Here is a 25131-nt window from a genome sequence, read left to right as displayed (position 1 = left end):
AGAAACAGTTCTTCAATACCATACTATATCAATCTTGTCTTACTTCTAGACTTGGAAAGTTAAACCTACCCCAAATGGTTGATAAATTCTCGATTTCCTTCTGATCTGCTTACCCTATGCTCTTCAATGTTTTATATATTCAACTCTTAAACTCTTATCTGTAATTGACTTTGAAGTAAGGGGAAGAGCCAATGAAATATTTTTTTTCTCAAAATGTAAAATAGTAAGACCTTATTTGTGTACCCTATTGACTCCTAAGTTTTCTTGGTAAGCTACTCGTAAATACTTGATTTTTCATCTCTATCCGTTTCTAGCCCCTTGCTGCCCTCACCTGGGTTCTCAGTTCTAACCCTGCAACCCCCTCAGCATCTCCTTTATGGAATTTGCCTCTTGTACTTCCTGAGTCACCTACCACAACCTTTCCAACTGGAATCATCGCAAATGACCATCTGATTACTTCCATCTCTCCTCACCCCCGTTACGAGAAATGGAGGTCTCTCAGTCTCACTTCATCTCCCTTGACTAAAGATCCACCAGAAAGAGACAGAAATACTTTATTACCATAAAGCACTGGACAAATAGAGAACATAATTATTAATGCTATTTTCAATGCAATGACAACAGTTAACTAGGGCTTACTGGATGCCAGACTGTGTTCTAAACCTGTACATCAATGTGTCATTTATGGTCTCAGAGCAAGCCTTGGAGGAAGTGTTGGGGTTGCCCATGCACAGGTGTGGAAGCCGAGGCACAGAGAGGTTAGATGACTTGTCAAAGAACTAGTGAGTGGCTCAGGAGGACTTTTAGCCCTGCAGTTCTGTTTTACCTTCCTAAGGACAGATGCTGGGAGGCGTCACAAGGTCACAACTTCCTGTACCTATCCACTAAGTATGGTTACGCACGCTCCACTTCATACGCCCAAGGGGAGATGAGAAGCAGAACTTGGTAGCCTTCATATCAAGGACTACTTGCTAGAAAAATCCACCCTCTCTTTGGCTCCATGGTTCAGTTTTTTGCTTTTAAATTTTGCAGAACACACTTCTCCAGGCAGTCAGGTTTGACTTTGATTTGCCCACCAGAGAACACAGCATGGAGAATGTCCCTGCTTCTGCTTTCTCCCACGGATGCTTGCTGCAGCCCTGTGGCCACCAGCCTACACAAGCGCTCTGCAGCCCACTTGGAACTCCGGAGTCGGACCACCCAGGAGCTGCAGCTGCTGCCGAGTACGTGGCCGCTGTTTACATGAGAATGTGAGCCTACAAAGCGGACAGTACCTGCTTTCTTCTGTCAGCCAAAGCCTGGATTCCCCCAGAAAGACCCTGCGAGGAATCTAGAAATATTCTGAGGTCTTGGGCCCTAACTCTCTTTCAGGCATGCAAATGTTTCCTTCCCGGAATTGGGGCAGAAGGCAGCTTCTCCCTGGTCAAGTAGAGCCAACTGTAGCTCTGGAAACAACTACTGGACAGACTCCAAACAGACCGATCCTCAGCTAGACTGCCTTGAAAGGGACATTTTCTCATACAAAGACTTTCCATTGAATCCTATCCTAACCATACTTAGCGACACCACATCGCCGGCTTCCCAGAAGCAACAGCACTGAATTTGCAAGGGAGAAAACATGTCTTTAGAACCCTTGCCTATATTGTTTGTAAGCAACCAAGTTCACGACTGGCCACCGCCCCTAAGAGGGCACATTGGCAATAGTTGCAGTTGAAAGTATTTTAGTCTGCTGAATCACAGGGCCTAAAAAAGCCAATTCTCATGTGAGGGGCAGGGAGGTTTCAGAGCCATGGGCAATGCCTGTGTCATACTTTGAGTAGCACATTTTTTACTGAACAGGCTATTTGACCTCTGTTATTTTGTAGATCGGATTCTTTCTCATGGATTTTGTTTTGGGATTCTCTAGAGAGCCCACGATTTAAAGAATTTCTGAAGCTGATCACTTTATAAAATAATAAGGATGATTGGCACAGCTCTGGCCATTGTGGCCAACTGGGGCGTGAACCAGCGGATAGAAGACCTCTCTCTCTCTCTCTCTCTCTCTCTCTCTCTCTGCTTCTCCTCTCTCTGTGTAACTGTGTAACTCTGACTTTTAAGTAGAATAAATAAATCTTAAAAAAAAAGAAAGAGAGGCTCAGTATGTGCATTTGGTCTCAAGTTTTTAAATAGAGTGGCAGGTATTGTGGCACAGTGGGTTAAACATCCACTTGAGATATCCCCATTTCATATAAAGGTGCATTGGAGTCCTGGCTCAAGACCTCGTTCCTCCAATTCTGATGCAGCTCCCTGCTAAGGCATCCTGGGAAGCAGTGGATGATGGCTCAAGTGTTTGGGCCATGCCGCCCATGTGGGAGACCTGGATGGAGTTTCAACCTGCTGGCTTTCATTTGGCCCAGCCCCGGCCGTTTTGGGGACATTTGCAAATTGAACCAGGGAATAGAGGACCTCTTTACCTCTGTCACTCCACCTTTCAAGTAGATGAAAATTAATGAACAAATATTTTTAAAAGAAATATTGGTATAACAATTACTTTTGTTTTGATATCTTGGGCTACCAGTGGAGGGAAGGGTACTGAACAAGGCAAGCTGATGAACATTTTCCATTTCTCTGAGAAAGAAGATCCCTCCTTGTAGGAGGTGGACATCTGCCTCTCTGGAGTGTCCCCAGTGCCCTGAGCCCATGGCCCTCAGCAGTTTGCAGTCACAGAACTCACTTCACGGATGACCAAGGTGATCTTAGCAAGTTTGTCCAGTGAGGACATTTTCCCTTCCCTCTCAGCTGCCCATAGCTGCCGGCTTGTGTGAGAAAGATGGTGATCAGGAAGGACTAAAAAGAGAGCTGAATGCAAGGTAACAAGTATTAGAACTTAAACAATTTGAAAATAATCATAAAGTAAAACTTGAGTGCTTTCTTTATATCAAGCATTGTATCAAATATCTTATAGGTTTTATGCCTAAGCATCGCCAGAAAACAGTACAGTGAGATTACCTCTATCTTACAGATGCAAACACAGAGGCTCCAAGACAGTCAGGGCCATGCTGGAGGTCGTGGAGCTAAAGGGAGGGTTTATCTGTTCTGAAATCCTGAATCAAACTTTTAAGAAAACTTAATTTTTTTGCCAAGGGTCATTTGGATATTTATATCACTGCCTGTGGGCTGTACAAAAGTATTAACTTGGGGCCAGCACTTTGGCTTAGCGAGTTAAGCCCCAGTCTGCAGTGTTGGAACCCCATATGGATGAGGTTTGAGTCCTGGTTGCTCCACTTCTGATCCAGCTTCCTGCTAAAGCACCTGGGAAAACAGTGGAAAGATGGCCAAAATATTTGGGTCCCCACACTCACATGGGGGACCCAGGAGAAAAGCTCCTGTTTCCAGGCTTCAGCTTGGCCTAGCCCTGCCATTACAGTCATCTGGGGAGTGAACCAGTAGATGGACTATCTCTCTTTCTCTCTCCTTCTCTCTATCTCTTGCCTTCTGTAACCCTGCCTGTCAAATGAATGAATGAAATAAATCTTTAAAAAAGGAATCAACTTGAAAATCAGCCTGCTATAGATTGAATTTTGAGTCCCACCTGCAGTTGCCGTGGCAGGGCCAGGCCAAATGATTTTGCTGGCCTTATGCAGTCCTTGGGCTGGACATTCCCCACTCCTGCAACAAAGGATTTCAGACCCCTTCTCTACAGACAAGCAGGAAATTCTCCACGAAACAGCAAGCTGGAGAGGATGTTTAGGACCTCAGTGAAAAGGAGCAGGGCTGAACCTAATATCATTCTCTCTTATCTCCTAATTGAAGCCAGGGGAACACATACCCACTTTTGGAGCTAACATCAAAAGTCGAAATCAACACCGTGCAAATGTATATCTAATAGTCTAGCCTGCGGTGTGAATCCTTTTCCCTGTACCATTTTGCAAAATAGAAAAGATTTGGGAAGAGAAACTTAGAAATGGACACACAAAAACAGCTTCTATTTTGATACTAAGGGCTGTTTTAAAGTTCAAGTTCTGTTTTTGCTAAGAGAAAGCTTTTAAGAGTGCTTCTTCTATAGCATTGTGTATCTGTATTTATAGTCAATTCCTTCCTTCATTTTGCTTCTCCTAGGGTATAATGCTAAGTTTCCCTTCATTTTTTCCCAATGGTTAACATTCTGCTTCTGAAAATTATCCATTAAAATTTTATCAATTTTGTATTTTTGTGAGACAGTATGAGGAAATGCCATTGTGAAATTAGATTTTTCCTTTGACATCAGGCGCCCAGTCAGCAATCCAATCCCATGTGTTTCTATTGAGACATTAGGGTTTGATATAATTTTGGGCAGAAAACATTTTTAAAATGAAACAATTGAATTTTCTAGATGGTCTTGGGGACCACTTAGCTTAAGAGAATACACTTCCAAATCAAAAGCCTTTCAATCATTTTAAATATTATTTGGATGATATTTGCTCTATGTGTAGTAGCAGTTTGAATTTGTATTGAATGTTTGACCGGCTCCTGCACACATAGATGATGTATGAAATTATTATTTCATATTTTTCTACTGTTTGCATTGCAAGTGACATCTGGCTGACAGGAACTTGGAGAAATGGGATACGAAGTGAATGCTGCAGTTACCACAAGCATCGTATTTATCAAAAGGCTTAAGGTTGGTCTGTCTTTGTTTAACATATGAAACTTGGAACAGTGGCTGGGAAGCACCATACTTGGGTGCTGCATGCTGTTTTTAATGGAGCTGTTTAGTAAAAGAGTAGGCAAAGAATACACACTAATTGTACTATTTGTTCTGCTTATGAAATGAAATATTATACATCCTAATTTTAAGGAAACACATTGAAATTAGATTTGATATAATCTCCATACATTTTGCCTGCATTCAGAAATTTTACAGATTTCCCGTCAGAGGAACATGCGTGTTGAACACTATTCATCACTACTCAGAAAAGCCAATGTGGGTGGAAATAAAAGATCAACAGATTATAAAATTTTACTTTCTAATTCGTAAATGAAAATTAGGACATTGAATAATACACGTGAAAACATGGAGTGCAATGTTTGCAAGCTCTGGCTGTCGCAGCATGCACAAATAAATATACACAATCTCCCATTTCTTGGAGGTCCAGGTGAAAGGATTAATTTATTTATGAGACACATCTTTTGCATAACAAAGATTTGTGAGCCTACTATGCGTGTGTACTAGTCAGGTGCTGGAGATACGAGGAGGATTCAGACAATTGTTACCCTTAGTAAACTCACTGTCAGATAACAGGGAAGGTCAACATGAAATAACTATGTACAACACAGTGCTGTAGATGTTATGATCACAGTATAGAATCACGGTTAAAAATGGGAGCAAACTGGTGCCGGTGGCTCATCTACCACAAACAGCTACGGAAACAGAAAGGGCAACACAGAGATCAGGATGAAGTCCTTTGGCATATCAAAGGAAGACTCACTTATTTTTTGAAACGTGAAAATTTGAGAAAAATAGGAAGTTGTGAAAAACGATCCATACTCTTAACACCTAAAGTGAATTGCTATGAACGTTTTCTCCCAGTGTTTTCTGAATATCCTTTTTTTTTTTAGTTCTGAAAGCACTGTTTTGATAATACTACAAATATACTGCATGTGTTCAAAATAAGATGCTGCTTTCAAAAGACTTGCAGACTGTTATTGAATGCTTTTCCATATTCTTTTTAAAGTGTGATTTAAAAAATTTTGCAAAACCCAGGATCTCAGTCTAGGTCTCCCCCATGGGTTGGAGAGACCCAATTACTGCCAACCAAGGTCCACATTAGCAGGAAGCTGGAGTCAGGAGCCCTGGTACTCTGTTGTGGCATGCAGGCATCTTCATTGGTACCTTAACTGCTAGGCTAATGCCTGCCCCTCCATGTTATTTTAAATCCTTTCTGCACATAGTTATTAGTGACCATATGATAGTGCAATTGGTATTTAATACCATCAGTTAGCCACTGCTGTATTAAGATGTGTGCCCTGTTTACCATCTCCCTCACCGCACAATAAACTGGTGATTTCTAAGAGAAAACCATTCACAAGGAGGTAAATCTCTGACGGTGGGATTCCTGGCTCTGGAATAAAACGTGACAAAGGTAAGTAACTTTTGTTCAGCATCTGTTACTGTGGTTTCTACTTTATATGCACTGTGCAATTGCCATAGGAATCCTGATCAAAAAGTGCTGTAGAAGTAGACTGTGGATGCATCCCAAGCTGAGGTCAAATTCAATTCTTAACTTTGTCTAGATGTGTGATTAATTAATTAATATCTCTGAGCCATAGCTTCCTCATTTATAAATTGGGGCTATATTGTCACCTTTTTTTTTGATATTTATTTGAGAGGTAGAGTTGCAGACAGAGAGAGGGAGAGACAGAGAGAGAGGTCTCCCCTCTGCTGGTTCACTCCCCAGATGGCTGCAAAGGCCAGAGCTGGGCCAATCTGAAGCCAGGAGCCAGGAGAATTGTCTGAGTCTCCCACGTGGGTGCAGGGGCCCAAGCACTTTGGCCATCTTTCAGGGTTTTCCCAGGCCATTAGCAGTGAGCTGGATTGGAAGAGGAGCAGCGGGGACACAAATTGGCACCCATATGGGATGCTGGTACTGCAGGCAGAGGCTTAACCTACACAGAGCCATCCCCTGTCATTTATTTTTAAAACCATATTAAGCTCATATCATGTACAAGGTATTTGGATGACAGTGGAGATTTAAGATGTATGTGACATGTCCCACATCTCTGGAAAGCTGATAGCTTCATGGCAGAGTCAAACATGGAAATGGGTCCAACAGGTTCCAGGGAACCACGTTCCTCCTTGTGGAGTAGCCTTTGGCCTGGATTTTCAGTAATGAGGAGCTGACTGTACCTTGCTCTTCTTGGAAAATAGGGCTAATCTTGTGCTAATCAGACAATCATAAGTCCAGTGTTGTGCGTATGGATTCTCTTCCCTTCCTTGAAGCAGCTTGCCTGCTCTTTGCAGTCCCAAGGCTCGGAAGAAGGCAGCTTGTGTTTTACAGGTGAACACACTGACTTGCCTGCAAAGTGACCGGGCTAGTCCAGAGGTGACTGTTTCTGCCAGAGCCTGTCCCTCCAAGAGAGGGAGATGTGTTCAGCCTTGTGAGCAGAGGGCCCTTGTGAGCATCAGGGTCTACCTTTTGACACTCTATTTTTAAAATCTCATTAATAGGAATAAATTGTTATTTTAATGACTAAGTTTTACAAATGGACACTAGTATTGGACAGTATAGAGACATCCGCTGTAATCTGGCTTTGGCCTGCATGTATTAAGTTCTGCTAAAAATTCCCAAATCCAAAATTAGATTTAGAATACTCAGACTTAATGGCAAGTGTTCAAACATTCATTATTTAACAATTTAAAAAGCTTAAGACACCATTAAAACTGTCATTTGAACAGAAAGATAATTTTAGCAAATTTTTGTCTTCTCTCTCCTAGAAAATTTTACCCAAATATGTGTCTGACGGTTCACCAAATATGAGACAGTAAATAGCTTTGCAGATCCCACTAATGCACGCTACTCCCATTCTAAAGGAAACTTACCACTGCTAGTTTCTTGTATAAACCAACAGTGTGTCAGGTAGCTATTGCCACAAAGCTGCTGGAAAACAACCCACCCCGAAATTCAGTGACTTGAAACAGTCATCTAGGAAGCTGTTGCAAGTTGACTTAACTAGGGTGTTGCCGGTCTAGATGGATCCTTGCAAGCATTGCCTCTGCTCCATGTGTCTCTCAGCCTCTTCTTGGCAATGATGGGTTCCTTGAGAACCTGGCCATAGCGATGGCAGAGGCAACAAAGATTAAGTGCAGTTATCCTCAAGTCTCTCTTTGTATCACCTCTGCTGACATCCTACTGGCCACTTAGTCACACACGGAGGCAGGGCTTGGAAGAGCACTGCAGAGGTACACGGCAATCAGCACACAGGCAGGCCACCGTGAGGCACAGGTTTGTGAATGCAATCTACTGCGATGGTCATGACAGTTTTCTATGAAGAATAAAGTCTAACAATTTTTTTTTAATTTTAAAAAATACCCTTCCATATTTCCAGGCACTAACATTTTACTCATTATCTCCCTGCAATTTTCAAAAATATAATCCAATATCCTTATTACACAGATAAGGAAACTGAGGCTCAGAGGGGTTGGGTAACATGTTTAAGCGCTGAGGGCTGGTCAGTGGCAGAGAATGTAGTTAAATTCTACCTGTGGCTCTTGGGCATTAGCTTCTGATCTTTCTACTACGTAATGCTGCCTCTAGTAACATTTCTATTGTAAAATTTAAGAACAGAAGGGAATTTCAGAACTCCTTTCACCTAATCTCCTTACTTTGTAGTTGAAACAACTGAGCCCTAGGAAGACAATTTTCTGTACTTTAAAAAAAAAAAAAAAACCTTACTGATTAATAGAAAATTCAGGAACTTGAATCTGAATCTCTTGATTCCTCATCTGCTGTATCCTCTTATATATTTTTGTCATCACACATACCTTTGCTGAACACTTGCTATGTGGATGCAAACCTCTGCTGCTGAAATCCTACGGGCGTTATAGAAATGATTTCTCCCACCCACTGTGTGATGCAATGGGCGTCTCTGTTTCCCTAAAATTCACCAGACATGAAATTCTGCACTCCTGGGTCCATCCTGTTCTACCAGCATATAGGACGGCTTTTCCTCTTCTGGCACTGAACACATGCCCTACTTCCACGAGGCTAACTTGGCTTGAGAAGCTGCGGGAGCCGCGCCGCCAGTCCGAGTCTCACCGCTGAGGTTGAAGGTGGGCATCGAGCACGCTTTGGCAGCTGTGTCACAGGGCTAAAGATCACACAGCTGCCAGGGCCCGACCGAATTAGAGCTGACCTTAAGATGGCTTTTGCAAACCATTCAAATAGATCTCTCCTCTTGGAAACTTTTCAGAATTAAAAAAAAAAGGAGAAAACAATAAAAATGCTTCCAATTTGCTGTCCCTCCCTCTGAGTTCTGCTACCTGCAACCTCCATGCTCTCCCCAGCACTGAGTCATTATCCCCAGTGGGTCCTACAAGCCACAGACTTGCGGAAAACAAGGGAAATATGGTTTAGAGCTGCGTGTATCAGATCAAAACTGCCCTGCCTATATCTCCACACCTATTATGTGCGGGGTCTACAAAAAGTTCTTGCAAGATGTGCATGATGAAAATCTATGCATGGATGTCAATGATTTATTTGCACCAAAATAAACTTTTAATTTAATTTCCATGACTTATTGAGGTACCCCCGTATTAGCCTTGGGAAGAAAAGAGAGAAGAGGAGGAAAAGTTGGATGCAAACCTGGCTGGGTCCCAGGGGAGACTGGGGCAAGGCATCATGATACTAAAAAAAGAAAGTACCACCTAGCACAGGGCAGCACACAGTAGATACTTGATACACATTTGCTGAATGAATGAACAATGCATGCAATATTTTTTCCCCTGGCTATACCTCTTACCTAGTTGCGTTTCACTTGATTTGGGAGAAAACCAAACCTGATATTGCATAGAAGGTAATGCTTTAGGCTTTGCATTCAGTCACTTGGCCAGTGTTTTAGAGTGAACTGTGTTCCAAGCACTGAGGCAAAACCCAGTGCAATTTGTATTAGTGTAGGGCATGAAGTCCAATGTGATAAATGAGACATGAGTTTTGAATCCTTACACTACTATTTATTAGTTTGTTGAATGTGGATGGGTTATTTACATCCTTTTAATGGTGATTTACTTTTTTATTTATTTGAAAGTGAGAGTTACAGACAGACAGATTGAGGGAGAGAGATATCTCTCTACCGGTTTATACCCCCAGATGGCCTCAATGGCCAAGGCTTGGCCAGGCCAAAGCAAGGAGCCAGGAGCTTCATCTGGGTCTCACATATGGGTGGCAGAGGCCAAGCACTTAGGCCATCTTTTGCCACTTTTCCCAGGCCACTATCAGGGAGCTGAATTGGAAGTGGAGCAGCTGGGACTCCAACCGGTGCCGATATGGGATGCCCACACAACAGGCTGTGGCTTTACCTGTTACACCACAGGGCAAGCCCTGGGTTATTTCCATCTTACTGCCTCAATCTCCTCATGTGAAAAAGGATACTGATAGTACTAATTAATACATGCATAAAGCACTTGGAATATGGGCTGGCTTTTAAAAGTACTGTGTAGGGGCCAGTGTTGTGGTGCACTAGGTTAACCCGCCTCTTGTGAGGCCGGCATCCAATATGAGTATCAGTTTCAATCCTAGTTGCCCTGCTTCCTCTCCAGCTCCATGCTAATGTGCCTGGGAAATCAGCAGAGGATAGCTCAAGTATCTATGCCCCTGCCAACCACGTGGGAGACCCGGATGGAACTCCAAGGTCCTGGCTTCATCCTGGCCAGACTTTAGCCATTTCAGCCACTTGGGTGAGTGAACCAGTGGGTAGAAGATCTCTCTCCTTCTCTCTCTGTCACTCTGTTTGTCAAATTAATTAATTTATGTTTGTTTTTTAATAAAGCTCTATGTGAATGTGTCTGAAAACCTCATCTATTGTTATGAGGATTATATGTGAAAAGACATGGAAAGTGCTGAATAGAATAGAGGCACGTTAAGATCTTCATAAGTGGTTGATAATATCGCCTACTGTGTGTCTTGAAATACTAGAGCAATTGTAAAGTCGATGTGGGAGAGGTGGGAAACAGTGCGGGGTGCATTAGAGCTCCCTCTAACGCAACACTAAGTCTTAAGAAATTAAAAATCAAATTTATTTTCTTATTCTCAGGTAGCTATTTTGAACAACACACACACACACACACATGCACACAACCACTTTACAACACTTTTCTGCACTCATTTAGGAGGAGCGGTGCCCGGACCACTACACTAAATCTTCCTAAAGGTTGAAACCCATGATTCTGGGTTCATTGCCCATCTTAAGGCCACGGTTACTCATCCTGGCCCTGCTAAAAGGCAACTGGAAGGATTTCCCAGCAAGGCCAGGAGTGGATGTCAAGCCCACGAGGGTACCTCTGCGTGTGTGGGAGGGGCAGCTCCTTCCCACCCTGAGGGACTCTTCCCACCCTCCAGAGCCTGCCTCCCCCTGCAAATGCGATGCATCTTCCTTCACACTCGTGCTTCTTCCCTGCATCAAGTGTTTCTTACTCAGGATCGCCCCGTTCCTTTGGATCCAATGACACCATTAGAGATCTGCCATTAATCATTCTTAATTTTATGCCCTTCTTCCTTTCCCACTGGACTTCTACAAGGGCCTCTCCTCCTGTACGTAATCACTCCAACCTGTTATTTCTCCTTCTCCATGGGTTTCTTCCTCCATTTGAATAGCTCGCTCATAAACAGCATCATTGAGCCGCAAGATAAGGAGATGAACAAGTGCCTCTGCACTTGAAGCTTCCCATCTGGGCAGATCCTCGTGCTCTCACTGAAGGACATGCGTGTGATTTCAGTTTCCACCGCCCTCTTCAGCAGCCGAACGATACGTGCCGCCTCCTCCCTCCGGCTGCACACCCTGCAGCTGCGACACACGCGGAATCACGGCCAGGCCTCCACGCAGCCCCAACCTCGGCTGCTCACCCAGCACATACCTGCAGTAGCAGAGTAGGGCAGCAGCCCTGGAAACAGCAAGCGGAAAACAAGAGACCATGGGAACCTCAGAACGCAGGTCTTACCCACATAAAATCATGACTCAAATAACACACGGGACAAATAAGAAGAGTTATTATAAACAAAATTCCAAAGGGTTGTTCTCTGTTGTCACAAAAGCCAGAAGGAGAAAGTGGTCTTAGATTGCAGCAGGAGAGGGTTTTGCTAAACATACAGAAGAACCACTTGACAGCAGAGGCGAACAAACCCAGAAACAGGCAACCATGTGAGTTCCTGAAAGCTGTATAATAAAATGAAAGATAACAATTTATTTTGGATGGTTTAGAAAGAGACTTTCCCGGAGATGAGGCTGGGAGTGGAGTGGGGCTGGGTTAGACAAATACATAGAGGCTTGGACCTGGAAGGGATGTTAAAGGCCCGCGCCGGCTGTTGCACAGAACACACTTGCCCAAGGTTACGGAGCTAGTCAATGGGGACATTCCAGGCATCCTAACTCCAAGCCCAGCGCCTTTACCACAGCCTTCCTTTAACTTAGAGATTCTGCCCCATGTTGAGATACCGTTGTCTTTCCCCGAAAGGAGGAGGAGAAGGAGAAAGAGGAGATTTAAAACAAACAAGCAAGCAACAATGATGGCCAGTTGGCTGGCTGACCATCGTGGATTCTGGTAAATCCGCGGTGTGTAAAAGATAACCCTCCCTCCCGGGAAGAGGGGACGGTTCACCCTGCAGCTGAACACTAACGCAGGGCCTGTGAAAACTTCAGCGAGGACTTCGCCGTGCTGTGCACGGACTGGGTCCCCCAGGCGGAGACGGAGCCCTGCTGCGGAGCGCCGCTCAGCACTTGCTCCTGCGAACGCATTCTGTAGGAAGGCGTGGGATTTCACAGCCGTGAGAGCCAAACTATTCGCGGCGGTACCATATGCTCGCCACCATCAGGAGCGGCGGCACTGGTCAGTGGACTTGGCAGGGAAATCAGCTGAATGGAAATTCTGAAGACCACAGGAGGAGTTTTCTCTTTGTGAGTTTTGGATGGGAAAATCTTCAATCTGTTCCAGAGAAAGAAATCCGAGTGAAAAAGAATTCTACACAAATTGTGTGTGTGTGTGTGTGCCTGCGTGAAAGAGCTTGAAGATGTGCTACATCTAGAAAAGTTGAGGGGAAACAAAGGCTGGGTGTTGATCTCGCACAGCATTCTAGAGAGGCAGCGGGTCACCGGCAGACAGCAAGGAGGAAAAGTCTGAGGATGTCAAAGACGGAGAAGGATTATTTTTGGTATAAATTCCATGTTTTCTGGGTTTTTTTTTCCTGTAAGAAAAAAAAAGTAAGATTGTAAAGAATTTCCCAAATGCCAAGACCATTTAATAGCAGAATTACAACGGACGATAAACGCAGCACTTTTTAAAGCTTGTCCTTTCTCTGTTATTAACTTTGTTCTTTCGGTTGTGCCAGAGAAAGCACGAGAGATAGAAATTGGCAGAAATATGGGTCTGAAGACCAGAAATTCAACTCAAATGAAAATACCATGAAAACCTCCAGTAGAAAGAAGAAGTCTTTTGTTTAATAGTACAATTTTCATCATCAAGCAAAGGTTTATTTGAATTAAAAGTAAAATTTAGGACAGCCTATTATCTAGTCATTATGGATTCTGTGCACGTATGTGGTATTTTCTGTTTCCAAAGTGGTTTGCGATCTTTCGTTAATCCACTCAGCATGCTTAGTCTACACTTCGCTCTATGCGTGTGTTAGATAAGGAGGGGTGGTGAGAGGCAGTGTGGCCCAGCACTGAGTAACGGACTGTAACTGGAGTGGGAGTTCTCCTTCCCACCCGGCTGGTCTGCACTGGGAGCCAACCTCACACCCCCAGGACTTAAGAACAAGGATTCGACTCATTTTAAGAATTAAATACACATAGGATGTAAAACATCTGCTCCAATGGTTGTTTGAAGGCCCTGGGTTTTAATTTTTCATGAGCTCCTCTTGGCCTCATGAAGGCCTGGTCTCAGTTGTCCCCACAGGTAGGAGGTGACCTAAAGAGCTGGTCTTTTGGTAAATATCTTCACTGAGTGTTCTTTTATCCAGAGAGTCTAAGTGAGACTAGCAGAGAGTCTAAGTGCTTCCGAATAAATCAGTAGTGTAATTTGGAATTCCCTTCCTTTCCCCTCCCCTCCCCTCCCCTCCCTTCCCCTCCCCTTCCCTCCTCTCCCCTCCCCTCCCTTCTCTTCCCTTCCTTTATAAATAGTACTAGCTCATATTGTTACCTAAGATTCTCCATCTTCAGTTTTCCTCTCGAGAAGGAGGTTCCTCTAAGTGAGATGCTGCTTTTAAATTTTCTGAAGTTTTTCAAACATGAACCAAATGCTGGTGCCCGGCGGAGCTTGTCCACATCATGCCTGGATTACAACTGCATAGCTTTCCTTTATTTGCCTGTGTTTGCTCCCACTCTATCCAAACACATTAATTTATGGTTCAGATAATGTATTCCATATGTTTAATTAGCCATTACATGAAATGTAAAAAGGTGGGGCTTTTCAAAACACATTCTCCATTTCTCCCAGTGTCCTCACTTTCAACTCACATTCTCTGGTTTGTGTATGTGTTTATTTGTTTGTTTTTTTTACAATAAAGAGTCTGTCCAGACCAAACTTATCGAACTACTTCGCGTTCTACATTTTCTTTGGATAATAAAAGTTTAATTTATTCTATAGACAGATTAATTCTACCCTGCCTTATACAATATGTATGATGTAGTCATTGCTCAGTAAATGGGAACCTATAATAAAACAGTGTTCAGAGAAACTCCTGTTAAGGAGTTCCCTTTTTAAAGTTTTTGTGTTTTTCAGTTACATTTAAATATCTATAAATTCCTGATCTCTTCCCAAGTAACTTGCTTGATAAGATTTTAATTTCTTGAAAGATGTCTTACTTGTCTTAACTGTGTCTTGCTTATATCAAAAACAAAACAAAAAAAAATGAAAAAATGAGGAGCACTTCATCTGGAGTCCATGCAGAAGTTCTCCCCTTGGCTAATCGATGAATAGAAACAAAGGCGCTGGCAACACCCCCACAGAGTGCATACCCAGCCTCGGGTGGTTCACTATGGCGTCACTGGGAGAGATTATGAGGCCCAGGGCTGCGATGGGGCCAGTTCATGCCTTTTTAGCAAGAAAGCATTCAGGTTACACAGAGTGTTAATCTGGCCACAAAATGGGAGCCGGCCAAGGCTGCCTGGAATGTCTGGTCGCTGGCTGGCAGGCGCAGCCCTTTCTTCACCTTGGCTCTGCTGGGCTAAGGATGCTTTCATAGTAATTTTCCAATGTCTTCCTTGATCAGTAGACTGCAGCGTTTTATCATTTTGCAGATTTTGTTTTCTTCATGGGTTATTACTTCCACTGAACTGCACTTAACATCTATTAGCTTAGGTCTCCAGAAGATCAAAGTCCCTCTGTATCTGATTATTCTGCTCTGTGCAATTTGTGTCTCCCCCTCACTCAGCCCCCCTCCCCACCAATCCAGGAGCCTTGCACGTTTGCGGATTTGGTTTCAGTGTCTTCCCTAAAAGGTTTATAGACATGAAGGCATCATAAAGAGGACATCGTATCTCCAGAAAGAAAAGACAAGAGGGGAAAAGTGAAGACAGCAATAGTATGTCTTGCATTATTTGTGCCTAGATACGGATCTTTTTCAACTCATGCTTAAGTATTTTTCATTTTGAAATGGGTGGTTGAGGGAGAGAGGGAGGAAGAAGTACTAATGTCACAGAATTATTCTAATGCCATGGAAGCAAAATTCCTCTTGAGATTTATTCTCTTTACTAAATCACTTACTCTACTCCCCTCTTTTTCTTCCAAAGTCCTGTCCAGGCTCCCCACATTTTAGTTAAAAATATTTGCATTGTCTCTTTTTGGGAACCTGTCCACAAGGCTAATATTCCATTCGTTTTATGGTTTACTGTTAACCTTAATGGCTAGATCCTGATGGAGGATTTTATTTCCTCTCTGAGCCTCTAGTAAATAATAATCAGCCTCTAAATTTGGTCTCAGAACTGTGATGTACTGAAGATCCTCTATCAAATGTCGACCCAGTCGCAACACTAACCAAAGCTGGCCCGATCGGGGCATTTGCACTGGTCCTAGAATGAATATTTTGAGAAGCTGCATAACAGACCCAGTGTGCAGCTCTCAGCAGACGTGAAGTGGGTGCTTGTGAGTTGAAACAGGTATTAGACACTCAAACTATGTCTAGCAACTGAAAAAAACATTAAAGAGATTTGAATCTGAAGAGATTATTGAAATAAAGACTGGAGTCTTTTTGTAAGATATTTCCTTGTCAAAAACACTCAACACTATTTCAATGGTGAATAAAAAAAACAAGGCAAGGGGGAGAAGAAAGAAAGGGAAAGAGAGAGAGAGAGAGAAAGCAAGAGCTAGAGCAGGGCTTCTCAACCTTGAACATATACACAATTTATTTGGGGATCTTGTTAAAATGAAGACTGGCAGGTGGAGGGGTGGAATTTGGCCTAGCCGTTTAGATGCCCGCACCTCATACCAGAGGGCCTGTGTTCCAGTCCGCGCTCTGCTCCTGATTCCAGCTTCTTGCTAATATGCACCCTGGAAAGCAGTATGTGATGGCTCAAGTAGTTCAGCTCCTGCTACCCACATGAGAGACCTGGGTTGAGTTCCTAGCTTTGGCCTGGCTAAGCCCCAACCATTGCAAGCATTTGAGGAGTGAACCGGCTGATGGAAGGTATCTGGGTGTGTGTGTGTGTGTGCATCTCTGCCTTTCAAATATATAAATTTTTTTTAAAAAAATTAAGATTAGAAGCTAGTATGTGTTTAGTGATACCTGAGAGTCTAAAATGCTCCCAGGTAGGCCCAATGCTGCTGGTCCCAGGATCACACTTTAGCAAAGAGTTAAGAATGTTCCCTGGGCTTAGAGCTAGTCTGCTTCTGCAGAGACCCCTCGATCCCCTTGGCACATCCCTTTCCATTGGAGACATTGGTCTGTAAGGAGAGATGAGGGGGACCCCCAAGCCATGACTCGAGCAGTTGCTGCTACAATTCCCTGAGAGCTTCAAACACTCATGGCACTGAGACCACACCCCACGTTGATTGAATCAGAATCCCACAAATTCTTCAGTTGATTCCAGTGCACAAACATGCTTGAGAACCGATAGTTTAAAGAACACTAACTTTAATAGCCAATATGTGTTAACTCCTTCCATACAAGTACCTGTGCCTTGTGATAAACATACACTTATTTTCCACTGAGTCATCATAATAAATCCCCTTTACAGACCAGAAAAATGAGGCAGCAGTTCTGCAGTGTGCCCCCAGGTAATAGGAGGTAGAGCAGATATTGCAAGACAAGAACAACAGTTATCTTCTGGCAGGCAAACTCATATAATGGAGGCGTGCAGTACTTGCTGGTTAACCACATCCTGCTTCTGTTTGTGTGTGTGATGTTAACCAAGGGTTTGGTGGTCCCATTTAAAATATTTAATCCCCCCTCTTACCTCATCCCAAGGCTCAAAGAGCTAAAAATGCCTCCCTGAATCATGCGATGCCTTTTCTTACGTGGGGACTGCTTGAGACCTGGCACTGCACAGCTCAATCAATTGCCTTCCATTGCTGGCTCCTGGGCCTGGGACTGACCTGACTCCAGGGAGGCTCTGCTTTGGTTCTTTTCAGATTCTTTTTGCAGCTATTGCCTGCAACTGGGCAGCAGGGGGAGCTATGGCTACCAGGAAGAATCGGTCTGTGAACTGCCCCTAAGGAGACACACAACTTCCATTTTCTTTCCCAGAAGAACCTCTTCACCCCAAAGCTAATGCCTAACTGCCCAAACCCCCAGAGATGGGTCAAACAGCCTCTCTGATCATGCTGACAGCCAAGCAATCAGGTGTCAGTGGGCTCTCAAGGCAACCAAGGGCACATGGACAAATGAGAGACCACGGGGGTACAAAAGTGAAATCAAGGTCATTCATCAGCTCAGAAAGATGCCATACATAGGGCAGGCAGTTGGCAGAGTGGTTATGTCCCTCTTTGGAATATCCACACCCCACATTGCAGTGCTAGGTTAGAGTCCCAGCTGGACCACTTCCTATCCAGCTTCCTGTTAATTCATCCTGGGAGGCAGCAGGTGATGGTGAAGTACATGGGTCCCTGCCACCCTCACAGGAGACCCAGATGGAGTTCTTGGCTTCTGGCTTCCATCTGGCCCAGCCCTTGCTGTTGTGAGCATTTAGAGAGTAAACTGGTAGATGGGACTTCTCTGTCAGACTCTGCTTCTCTCTCTCTTTGTGTGTGTGTGTGTTTGCTTTTCAAATAAAATGAGAATAAATAAATGAAATTTGTTTTAAAAAAAGAGGCTAGTGAGCTGCATCTTCCTGAAGGATATTTCATTCAAAAATAACAGGCAACTATAATAAAATGTGGGAACGAAAAAATGAGCTCCTGTTGGAAAGTAACCAAGGACTTGAATAGAAAATTTTCCATCGTCCTCAGTTTTCCCAACCTTAAATGGGTATATGTCATGTCAACCAATGTTCATGTAACAGGACAGAGGGCTATTGGAGGAGCCAGGAATCGCCAAGGCAATGTTGTCATGTCCTGATAGTTTGAGGGCTACCTGAAAAAGCAGAGGGAGAACATTCTTAGTTTACCAGGGAGCAGGATGCCAGTTTACCCTGCACCATGAATCCAGAGTCGCTGCCTCCATGCCCGGGAGGATTTCCGGCGCTGCTGTGGGCCAGCCCTTCAGACCGCGATGTTCTCTGAGATCAAAGCATGGTATCATACCCTCAGGAGGGTGCGTAAGGAGGACTGGGAGGTGAATAGACCCACGCTTTCCACGTGAAACCCTGTCCCCCAACCCCTGCAAACCCATTTTTATCATCCTTCCCGACCCCTGATGAGACGGAGTGAGGAGATTTCAGTGCTATTTTCCAATCACAATGAGAATCTCTCTCTTTTTTTAAAGATTTATTTATTTATTTGAAAGTCAGAGTTACACAGAGAGAGGAGAAGCAGAGAGAGAGAGAGAGAGGTCTTCTATCTGATGGCTTGCTCCTCAATTGGCCACAACCGCTGGAGCTGTGCCGATCCAAGGCCAGGAGCCAGGAGCCTCCTCTGGGTCTCCCACATATGTGCAGGGACCCAAGGACTTGGGCCATTTTCCACTGCTTTCCCAGGCCATAGCAGAGCACTAGATTGGAAGGGAAGCAGCCGGGACTAGAACCAGTGCCCATATGGGATGCTGGCGCTTCAGGCCAGGGCGTTAACCCGCTGTGCCACAGCGCCGGCCCCAACAATGAGAATCTCTTTCAGAATTTCTGTTCTTGCTGCTCAGGGTATTTGCACGTCATCTCTGGGAGGAAGTGAAGGATAATGGAACCAGAACTTTTTCCCTCAAACAGGTGTTGGCAACCATGATCCTAAGGGTCTCTGATGCGTTGTCACGAGTTTGTGGAGCTCTTGGACACTTCCTGAGGGGGCACCATGGTGTCTCTGTGATAGATTTTTTAGAGTATGAGCATTAGGGCTTTGAGTCAGGGCAGCGAGTATTAGCAATGTGATGTGAAAATGCATCCGGTGCTATTAACCTTAACTTCACTTACTGTATTGTCCATACACGTGTCCGAATCGTGTGCGGGCTTGCTCTCGCCTCCTGCATGGACTCCGTCTAGTAAAGGAGCTGGGCTATTGCATTCCAAGCAGACAGATTAGGAGTGGCACAAATGCATGCAAAAATACACAGACAAGCCTTCCCTGGGCAGCTGGAGGCTCCCTGGTAAGTCTCCCGTGTCATTGAAAGTGCATTCCCAGTGCACTTCCACCAGCTCAGGAATCTGCTTGTCTTCAGCAAGCTGTCCGAGGCCCCTGCCCTACTCTAGTGTGCAAGAGAGTTCCATGCTCCCCCCAGGCCTGCTGACCCCAGCTGGGGTCCTGGGCCCGACCAGGACACTTGGAAACGCACACCATCTTCTCTCCAGGAAAACAAGTCACTGGAGCAAAGGGGAAGCGCCAGTCGTACTGAGGCAGCTGACTTTTTCAATGGCTTTTTCCTTTTCTGATTCTTACATAATGGAAAGGTAGCCTGTAGTTTGACAGCTTTGCAGCCACAGCCCAGTGCTAGCTCACCAGCATGTGGGATCAGAGCCTACAGCGCAGAAGGGGATGGGTGGTCAGACAGGGGAGCCAAACCTAATCTCAGAAACTGCATGTCTACATGGTTGGCTTTCAGGTTAAAAAAATAAGTAGTGGGCAATTTTCTTGACCATCCTAATAAGCTGCCTGAGGCACATAAGCATGAACAATAAGCCTTGTTAAATGATAATCTGAAAGAGAAAATTGAGACCCTCGTCAGCTTTGATGGAGAAAGCATACGTGCATACTCCCTGCTGTCTTGTCTTAAGCAGAGGCAAGATCTCTCCAGGGAAGCCGGGGAGCATCATGGGCCACTGGAGGGACATCTCAGGATGGAAACTGGGAACGCTTGTTCAACTGTTCTGACCTCTTCAGCTTGCATCTCCAAATGCTGCAACCACAATGACCTCAAGGACACCACCCAGAATGCAATTCCGTCCTCTCCCTTGGACTTGGTGTCTCCCTATCACACCCTACAGTAAGTTTAAGTGCAAACAGTTGAAGATAAACTAGGCTTCTTTGGGAAATGGCTTGCTTCTACTTTTACTAAACATCTTTTTTTTTTTTATCTAGAAAGAAAAAGAACAGGATCTTCCATCTCCTGATTCACTTTCCAAATGCCTGCAACAGCAAGGACTGGAGCAGATCGAAGCCAGTAGCTGCAAGCTTGATACATGTCTCCCACATTGGAGGCAAGGGCTCGAACACTTGAATCTTCACCTGCTTTCTCCCAGGGTTAGCAATAGCAGGGTGTTGGACCAGAGCAGAGCCAGGACTCAAATTCAATTACTCCAGTATGGGACACAGACATCCCAAGAGGCACCTGCACTGTTGCACCAAACGCTTGTATCTTTATTTAACGTCAGATCCATCAGAGAGATAAAGAAATCAGATTTTCCTATAATTCACTTTCTGAGATGGGGCAGATTTTCACAAATTTAAGTCAAAGATTTTGCTCAAAATTTTCTACTGAATGATATAAATTCCCAGAGGGAGGCTGCCCTTCTGTAGTCTCAGCCACAGCCTAGCCTCCGATGCTTTTCCCCTACAAAGATGACATGCTGTCCCACTTCTTGGTGGGGCTATGTGCCAGTTGCTGCTGGTGTCCTTATTCAGTGCCTATCCCAACCCCTCCTTCTGACCCCCATCGCTGTGGCAGCAGAAGCTCCATGGTGAGTGCCCACTCACAGCCTAGTGCGCTTGGGGTGCTGGTTCCGGGAAAGCCGCTTTCTTCCTGACGAATGGGAGGGATGAGACTGCCACAAACCTTTCTTCACAAGGTCCTGGATGACGAGGATTATACAAAAGCTATGTGTGGATTTCAAAAATATTTTGTGGCAAAATCAATGTATCTTTTAACTCCATTTTCCACAAATATTTTACAAAAAATATTTGTTTATTTATTTGAAGGTAGAGTTACAGATAGAGGTGGAGACAGAGAGAGAATCTTCCATCTGCTGGTTCACTCTCCAAATGGCCTCAATGGCTAGGGCTGGGCTAGGCTACAGCCAAGAATCTGGAACTCTATCCAGGTCTTCCATGTGGGTGCAGGTGGCAAATACTTGGGCCATCTTCCAGTGCTTTCCCAGGTGAACTAGCAGGGAGTTGGATCAGAAATGAAGTGGCCGGGACTTGAACTGGTGCCTGTATGGAATGCCAGCACTGGAGGTAGAGGCTTAACCTTCTGCGCCACAATGCCAGTCTCACCACAAACTTTTTGAAGTGCCTTTGTTTGGAGCTCAGAGGCACAGCTACTGAACAGCAAACAAGCAAGTGGTAAGGATATCCAAGTGGAAATACAGGATTGTGAGTTGAGTTGGTTGAACCACTGTAGCTACAACGTTAGCTCCAGGCATGTTGTATGGATATCTTTGCCCATGTTACACACACACACACACACACATTTCAAAAATATCAAGTATTCTGACACTCGCAGGTTAATATGTCACTAAGTAAATGAATAACAACAGCCAAACCCAAATTAATATCCCTCTCCTGCTGCCAAAAAAAACCAAACTCCAGGCAAACCTAACTACCCTGTTGAATACCAGGCCCTGTCTAAGTGGACTTACTTTCATGGTCAGTTGTGCTCAGGGTGTTTACACATGTTACTTTTGCCATTTCTCAGATAGGGCATCTAAAGGCTGGGGACACAGGACAAGTTTGCCAAGGTCACAGAGTAAGCCCCTGAACGCTGGGGAACAGCGCCAAGAGCTCTAGAATCCCACACGAGGCCTCCTCTGCTCTGTCTCCCCCCACCCCCCGCCTCAGTTGGGAAAATGTCAAAGGATTTATCAAAAATAGCCTGAAGCTAGATTAGGTATTTTAATACCCAAAGCACTTAATTACTAATACAGTTTAAGGTACATTAACCTAATTGGAAACTTTCTGCATATGGCATAGGTTTTTTTTTCCCCTCCTGAAAAAAAATGAATAATATTCTTTTCAAACTTTTCTACTGCTCTGTCTCATCTTTTCAAGCTGTTATTGCTTTCCAGAGTTAGAAAGAGGGCCACAGCCAAGAGCTGAGTTAACGTTATTTTCTCATATGAAAGACAAATAAAATAAAAATGCTGAAATAACGAGAGGAAAAGGGAAGATAACATGTGTCCTGATATTTGTGTGTCTCGCCCACTTAGCATGTTGGCAGCTGGCAGCGTGCCATCCCCAGGGCCCAGGGATCAGAACGGGCGGTGCCTCTCCCTTGCGTCCTGGTGACGCAAGGATGTATGTAACCATGTCTCTCCTTCCGCTGGCTACTCCCTGAGGCCAGGCTTTGACAGGCTCCCCTGGATTACTGCTGTGGCCATCTAGCCAGCCTCCTTTCTGGCTCCAGTCTGCTCCCCATGCTACATTTGGAGAGATCCTTACAAAATGCAAATCAGATCTGTCAGGCCCCCACTTAAAACCCTTCAGTGGCTCCCCACAGCCCTCCGGATAAAGTCCAAGGGCCTTCATGGCTGGTTTATGTCTCGTTCTCCGATCTTAGACTTAACGCTCCCACCATATTGAGCTGCTTGCAATTCCCTGGACAGAAGCTTCTGGAAATGTCCTCCTTCCTTCTCTTCCTTTCCCTTCCTCCCACCAGTTCTCAAACTAACTCCTACTCATCCTCAACCTCCAAACGCTACTTTCTCAGTAATTCCCCCTTGACCATCTCCTCCCCAGACAGAGCTAAGCGCCTCATCTATATGTTCCCATAGCAACCTGGCATAGACCATACTAAGAAAATGTTTAAATTATTTGCATATGGATCTGACTTCTCAGGGGCATCTTGGAAGCAGAGAATGTATTTTGGTCACCTTTGGATCATCAGCACTTAGCAAAGTGATGCTTCCAAAGCAGACACTCAGTAAAAACAATGGCTGATGGATGAAAGAATAAGCAAACTAACCTTGTCTCAGGAACTGAGCAAAAAGACCAGCTGTCAGGTAGCCCACATGAGGAGAAGGCTGCTTGGGGTAAGATGGGGAGGAAGATGACTTTCAAGTGTGTGAAGTCACAGAGAGGTTGGTTCAGGCCTGCACTTAGAAAGGAAAGCACAGGTCTGTCATCTCCGGCACACTGGATCCTGAGCCAGTCTTAAGAAAATCTAACTGGAGAGACTGGCAGAGCTGGAAGCTGAGCACTGCTGCCCACAAAGGAATGGCTGCTGGCTGCTCTGAGGCCCTTGCTAAGCCAACGGGATACGGAGCATGGCTACACGATGTCTAGGATCCCACCTGTGTTTGCAACGTGTTGAGCTCTTCTTTCCCTTTCCTCTCTTGTCCTCTTCTCCATCCCTCCTGTCTGTTCATGCCATTATCCTGATGACGTTAGACCAGAGGTGCCTCCAGATGTCGCCTTTATACACCAGATAACTTCATAAATTATCCACACCCAGACAACCTGTGGAAGCTGGAGCTGGCATTTCATGTTGAAACGTTACGTATGAGGAAGGACTAAATGGGGAGCTGATGACCTTTCTCTGCACTCTTTCCTGATGTGCCTGGTTAGCTCTGAGTAACGAGTAGTTTGCACAGCCTGAACCCATGTTCGCTGTCTCCCTATACTGCCCTACACACAACTGGCTGACCTGTGAGGATTGCCACACCTCCCAGGACCTGTAGGGTCTACACTCTTTGTTCCTTACCAAGGCAAAACAGCAGAGAAGGCCACTTTGCCTGTGAGTGCCTTTGGGACTATGGCAGCTTGTGGGCGTGGCAGCCTATGATGATCCTGCTTCTGAGAGGTTGACTTCAACCTCAGCCAGGCTGTGCACGGCACTTCCGAAGAAATAGGGAAAGTGCCCGGGAGTGATCCCTTACCTGGGACTGTTTTCAAAGCACAGGGGAGCACCTATAGAGTGAGTCACAGATAGAAGAGGATGACTGCTTTTTGGGATGACCATCTTCTCTGTGTCTTTGTTATCCTTAGTGGCTTCTTATTTGATGCCATTAACAACTTGGGTCAAGTGGTAGTGGTAGGGAGAGCTGGTATCCAACTGGATTTTACTTACTTGAGAACAATCTGTGACTTGGTGTGTCCAATGACAGGCCTGTGCTTCCCTCCCTCAGTGCAGGTGTGAACAAAGCTCTCTGTGACTTCATGAACTTGAAAGTCATCCTTCATCTTGCCCCGGACTTCTTATCAAGTGACCCACCTTCCCGTTGGTCTTTTGCATAGCTCTTAATGCAAGGTTAGGTTGCTTGTTCTCCTATTTATTCAACAATTATTTTGGCTAAGTTTCTATTTTGTAACATTCAAAAAGACAGAGATATTATGAAAATGAATGTTTTAAAGGCCTTTAAAAACAGTACTGGGGTTGGTGATGTGGTATACTGGGTTGAGCTGCCACCTGCGATGCTGGCATCCCATATAAGCGTTGGTTTGAGTCTTGGCTGCTCCACTCCCAATCCAGCTCCCTGCTAATATGCCTGGGAAAGCAGTGGAAGATGGCCCAAGTGCTTGGGCTCCTGCCACCCATCTGGGTGACTCAGATGAAGCTCTTGGCTCCTGGCCTCGGCCTGTCTCAGCCCTGGCCATTTCGGCCATCTAGGGAGTATACCAGGGGATGACAGAACTCTCTCTCTCCCCTCCCCCATCTCTGTAACTCTTTCAAGTAAATAAATAATTCTTAAAAAATGATATCAAAACTAAAGGCAAGGAAGTGATACCTGTAGGTATATGCACAGTCTTCCTGCACGATACCTGGTGAGAGGACTCAGTGAACATTTTTCAAGGGTTTAACACTGTACACAGCATAACATTCTGTGCTATGCATACTGCAAGACAGCACAGTCCCTGCCTTCAAAGTGCTTTCTCCCTAATGCAGATGAGCATCAGTTTACCAAATGATTTTTTTTTTCCCCAAAACAATTGCACAAGTGAAACAGACAAAT

The sequence above is a fragment of the Lepus europaeus genome, chromosome 5, assembly GCF_033115175.1.
Source record: "Lepus europaeus isolate LE1 chromosome 5, mLepTim1.pri, whole genome shotgun sequence".
In the NCBI taxonomy this organism is placed as follows: Eukaryota; Metazoa; Chordata; class Mammalia; order Lagomorpha; family Leporidae; genus Lepus; species Lepus europaeus.
This window is presented reverse-complemented; position numbering follows the sequence as displayed.